This window comes from Atractosteus spatula, chromosome 10, assembly GCF_055471065.1.
Source record: "Atractosteus spatula isolate fAtrSpa1 chromosome 10, fAtrSpa1.hap1, whole genome shotgun sequence".
NCBI classification, from domain to species: Eukaryota; Metazoa; Chordata; class Actinopteri; order Semionotiformes; family Lepisosteidae; genus Atractosteus; species Atractosteus spatula.
This window is the reverse complement of record NC_142715.1, coordinates 24,840,883-24,845,882: the sequence shown is the minus strand read 5'-3', so window position 1 is coordinate 24,845,882 and position 5,000 is coordinate 24,840,883. Positions and strand designations below refer to the sequence as shown.

At 52.8% G+C, this 5,000-nt stretch overlaps 1 protein-coding gene, 4 non-coding genes and 4 pseudogenes across 5 annotated transcripts in view; 1 reads left to right on the top strand and 8 right to left on the bottom strand.

Moving 5' to 3' along the window:
- The window catches only part of LOC148826073 (uncharacterized), a 588,722-nt gene that overhangs the window by 100,874 nt on the left and 482,848 nt on the right, over positions 1–5,000 (top strand). The window lies entirely within an intron of this gene.
- LOC148826493 (5S ribosomal RNA) lies at positions 346–464 on the bottom strand. The gene has a single exon (XR_016091900.1). It is a non-coding gene; the product is annotated as a 5S ribosomal RNA (ribosomal RNA).
- LOC148826492 (5S ribosomal RNA) lies at positions 921–1,039 on the bottom strand (annotated as a pseudogene).
- LOC148826491 (5S ribosomal RNA) lies at positions 1,496–1,614 on the bottom strand (annotated as a pseudogene).
- LOC148826490 (5S ribosomal RNA) lies at positions 2,071–2,179 on the bottom strand (annotated as a pseudogene).
- On the bottom strand, positions 2,717–2,835 carry LOC148826489 (5S ribosomal RNA). Its single transcript, XR_016091899.1, has one exon. It is a non-coding gene; the product is annotated as a 5S ribosomal RNA (ribosomal RNA).
- On the bottom strand, positions 3,288–3,396 carry LOC148826488 (5S ribosomal RNA; annotated as a pseudogene).
- On the bottom strand, positions 3,934–4,052 carry LOC148826487 (5S ribosomal RNA). The gene has a single exon (XR_016093228.1). It is a non-coding gene; the product is annotated as a 5S ribosomal RNA (ribosomal RNA).
- Positions 4,590–4,708, bottom strand: LOC148826486 (5S ribosomal RNA). The gene has a single exon (XR_016093179.1). It is a non-coding gene; the product is annotated as a 5S ribosomal RNA (ribosomal RNA).

Genomic DNA, 5,000 nt, shown 5'->3' with positions numbered 1-5,000 from the left:
GGGCGCTATAGAGGATCGCTGTGGAGAGCTGCTGCTGTGCTTTGACATCTGAGCTCTGTGGAAAACGATCTCAATACAATTCTGAAAAACGCGACTCCCCGAACGCCAGCCGAACAAGTCTCCACAGCCGAAGCGCTGTGTCTCTTTTCAGCTGGCGATAAACCTTTCCTCGATCCTTTGCGGACTTGTAAAACTGTTCATGATCAGAATAAAAAACGCTCACGCTAATACACAAGCACCCGTGTCTCGCCAAAGCTGACAAATAAACAGACGGACAAGCCGCACTGCACGTGTGAACAGGGGAATGAGCGAGCGAGCGGGGATAGGGCGCCTCCTGCGCTTAAAAGCTTACAGCACCTGGTATTCCCAGGCGGTCTCCCATCCAAGTACTAACCAGGCCCATCCCTGTTTAGCTTCCGAGATCAGACGAGATCAGGCGTGCTCAAGGGGGTGTGGCCGTAAGCGAGAGCAAGGCTCGCTGGCACCCTTCTTATAGAGAGGACAGCTCCGTCACCTCTTTTACGACGCTGCTTTTTTCTTGCTTCCTTCCAATGAGGACGGAGCTGCGGGAGAAAGGGCGCTATAGAGGATCGCTGTGGAGAGCTGCTGCTGTGCTTTGACATCTGAGCTCTGTGGAAAACGATCTCAATACAATTCTGAAAAACGCGACTCCCCGAACGCCAGCCGAACAAGTCTCCACAGCCGAAGCGCTGTGTCTCTTTTCAGCTGGCGATAAACCTTTCCTCGATCCTTTGCGGACTTGTAAAACTGTTCATGATCAGAATAAAAAACGCTCACGCTAATACACAAGCACCCGTGTCTCGCCAAAGCTGACAAATAAACAGACGGACAAGCCGCACTGCACGTGTGAACAGGGGAATGAGCGAGCGAGCGGGGATAGGGCGCCTCCTGCGCTTAAAAGCTTACAGCACCTGGTATTCCCAGGCGGTCTCCCATCCAAGTACTAACCAGGCCCATCCCTGTTTAGCTTCCGAGATCAGACGAGATCAGGCGTGCTCAAGGGGGTGTGGCCGTAAGTGAGAGCAAGGCTCGCTGGCACCCTTCTTATAGAGAGGACAGCTCCGTCACCTCTTTTACGACGCTGCTTTTTTCTTGCTTCCTTCCAATGAGGACGGAGCTGCGGGAGAAAGGGCGCTATAGAGGATCGCTGTGGAGAGCTGCTGCTGTGCTTTGACATCTGAGCTCTGTGGAAAACGATCTCAATACAATTCTGAAAAACGCGACTCCCCGAACGCCAGCCGAACAAGTCTCCACAGCCGAAGCGCTGTGTCTCTTTTCAGCTGGCGATAAACCTTTCCTCGATCCTTTGCGGACTTGTAAAACTGTTCATGATCAGAATAAAAAACGCTCACGCTAATACACAAGCACCCGTGTCTCGCCAAAGCTGACAAATAAACAGACGGACAAGCCGCACTGCACGTGTGAACAGGGGAATGAGCGAGCGAGGGGGGATAGGGCGCCTCCTGCGCTTAAAAGCTTACAGCACCTGGTATTCCCAGGCGGTCTCCCATCCAAGTACTAACCAGGCCCATCCCTGTTTAGCTTCCGAGATCAGACGAGATCAGGCGTGCTCAAGGGGGTGTGGCCGTAAGTGAGAGCAAGGCTCGCTGGCACCCTTCTTATAGAGAGGACAGCTCCGTCACCTCTTTTACGACGCTGCTTTTTTCTTGCTTCCTTCCAATGAGGACGGAGCTGCGGGAGAAAGGGCGCTATAGAGGATCGCTGTGGAGAGCTGCTGCTGTGCTTTGACATCTGAGCTCTGTGGAAAACGATCTCAATACAATTCTGAAAAACGCGACTCCCCGAACGCCAGCCGAACAAGTCTCCACAGCCGAAGCGCTGTGTCTCTTTTCAGCTGGCGATAAACCTTTCCTCGATCCTTTGCGGACTTGTAAAACTGTTCATGATCAGAATAAAAAACGCTCACGCTAATACACAAGCACCCGTGTCTCGCCAAAGCTGACAAATAAACAGACGGACAAGCCGCACTGCACGTGTGAACAGGGGAATGAGCGAGCGAGCGGGGATAGGGCGCCTCCTGCGCTTAAAAGCTTACAGCACCTGGTATTCCCAGGCGGTCTCCCATCCAAGTACTAACCAGGCCCATCCCTGTTTAGCTTCCGAGATCAGACGTGCTCAAGGGGGTGTGGCCGTAAGCGAGAGCAAGGCTCGCTGGCACCCTTCTTATAGAGAGGACAGCTCCGTCACCTCTTTTACGACGCTGCTTTTTTTCCCTTGCGTTTTTCTCTTCTTCCCACGTTCTCTCTCTTCACTGCCTTCGTCCCCGCTCTATTTCACTTCAGCCTTTCACTCTTGCTTCCTTCCAATGAGGACGGAGCTGCGGGAGAAAGGGCGCTATAGAGGATCACTGTGGAGAGCTGCTGCTGTGCTTTGACATCTGAGCTCTGTGGAAAACGATCTCAATACAATTCTGAAAAACGCGACTCCCCGAACGCCAGCCGAACAAGTCTCCACAGCCGAAGCGCTGTGTCTCTTTTCAGCTGGCGATAAACCTTTCCTCGATCCTTTGCGGACTTGTAAAACTGTTCATGATCAGAATAAAAAACGCTCACGCTAATACACAAGCACCCGTGTCTCGCCAAAGCTGACAAATAAACAGACGGACAAGCCGCACTGCACGTGTGAACAGGGGAATGAGCGAGCGAGCGGGGATAGGGCGCCTCCTGCGCTTAAAAGCTTACAGCACCTGGTATTCCCAGGCGGTCTCCCATCCAAGTACTAACCAGGCCCATCCCTGTTTAGCTTCCGAGATCAGACGAGATCAGGCGTGCTCAAGGGGGTGTGGCCGTAAGCGAGAGCAAGGCTCGCTGGCACCCTTCTTATAGAGAGGACAGCTCCGTCACCTCTTTTACGACGCTGCTTTTTTCTTGCTTCCTTCCAATGAGGACGGAGCTGCGGGAGAAAGGGCGCTATAGAGGATCGCTGTGGAGAGCTGCTGCTGTGCTTTGACATCTGAGCTCTGTGGAAAACGATCTCAATACAATTCTGAAAAACGCGACTCCCCGAACGCCAGCCGAACAAGTCTCCACAGCCGAAGCGCTGTGTCTCTTTTCAGCTGGCGATAAACCTTTCCTCGATCCTTTGCGGACTTGTAAAACTGTTCATGATCAGAATAAAAAACGCTCACGCTAATACACAAGCACCCGTGTCTCGCCAAAGCTGACAAATAAACAGACGGACAAGCCGCACTGCACGTGTGAACAGGGGAATGAGCGAGCGGGGATAGGGCGCCTCCTGCGCTTAAAAGCTTACAGCACCTGGTATTCCCAGGCGGTCTCCCATCCAAGTACTAACCAGGCCCATCCCTGTTTAGCTTCCGAGATCAGGCGTGCTCAAGGGGGTGTGGCCGTAAGCGAGAGCAAGGCTCGCTGGCACCCTTCTTATAGGGAGGACAGCTCCGTCACCTCTTTTACGACGCTGCTTTTTTTCCCTTGCGTTTTTCTCTTCTTCCCACGTTCTCTCTCTTCACTGCCTTCGTCCCCGCTCTATTTCACTTCAGCCTTTCACTCTTGCTTCCTTCCAATGAGGACGGAGCTGCGGGAGAAAGGGCGCTATAGAGGATCGCTGTGGAGAGCTGCTGCTGTGCTTTGACATCTGAGCTCTGTGGAAAACGATCTCAATACAATTCTGAAAAACGCGACTCCCCGAACGCCAGCCGAACAAGTCTCCACAGCCGAAGCGCTGTGTCTCTTTTCAGCTGGCGATAAACCTTTCCTCGATCCTTTGCGGACTTGTAAAACTGTTCATGATCAGAATAAAAAACGCTCACGCTAATACACAAGCACCCGTGTCTCGCCAAAGCTGACAAATAAACAGACGGACAAGCCGCACTGCACGTGTGAACAGGGGAATGAGCGAGCGAGCGGGGATAGGGCGCCTCCTGCGCTTAAAAGCTTACAGCACCTGGTATTCCCAGGCGGTCTCCCATCCAAGTACTAACCAGGCCCATCCCTGTTTAGCTTCCGAGATCAGATGAGATCAGGCGTGCTCAAGGGGGTGTGGCCGTAAGCGAGAGCAAGGCTCGCTGGCACCCTTCTTATAGAGAGGACAGCTCCGTCACCTCTTTTACGACGCTGCTTTTTTTCCCTTGCGTTTTTCTCTTCTTCCCACGTTCTCTCTCTTCACTGCCTTCGTCCCCGCTCTATTTCACTTCAGCCTTTCACTCTTGCTTCCTTCCAATGAGGACGGAGCTGCGGGAGAAAGGGCGCTATAGAGGATCGCTGTGGAGAGCTGCTGCTGTGCTTTGACATCTGAGCTCTGTGGAAAACGATCTCAATACAATTCTGAAAAACGCGACTCCCCGAACGCCAGCCGAACAAGTCTCCACAGCCGAAGCGCTGTGTCTCTTTTCAGCTGGCGATAAACCTTTCCTCGATCCTTTGCGGACTTGTAAAACTGTTCATGATCAGAATAAAAAACGCTCACGCTAATACACAAGCACCCGTGTCTCGCCAAAGCTGACAAATAAACAGACGGACAAGCCGCACTGCACGTGTGAACAGGGGAATGAGCGAGCGAGCGGGGATAGGGCGCCTCCTGCGCTTAAAAGCTTACAGCACCTGGTATTCCCAGGCGGTCTCCCATCCAAGTACTAACCAGGCCCATCCCTGTTTAGCTTCCGAGATCAGACGAGATCAGGCGTTCTCAAGGGGGTGTGGCCGTAAGCGAGAGCAAGGCTCGCTGGCACCCTTCTTATAGAGAGGACAGCTCCGTCACCTCTTTTACGACGCTGCTTTTTTTCCCTTGCGTTTTTCTCTTCTTCCCACGTTCTCTCTCTTCACTGCCTTCGTCCCCGCTCTATTTCACTTCAGCCTTTCACTCTTGCTTCCTTCCAATGAGGACGGAGCTGCGGGAGAAAGGGCGCTATAGAGGATCGCTGTGGAGAGCTGCTGCTGTGCTTTGACATCTGAGCTCTGTGGAAAACGATCTCAATACAATTCTGAAAAACGCGACTCCCC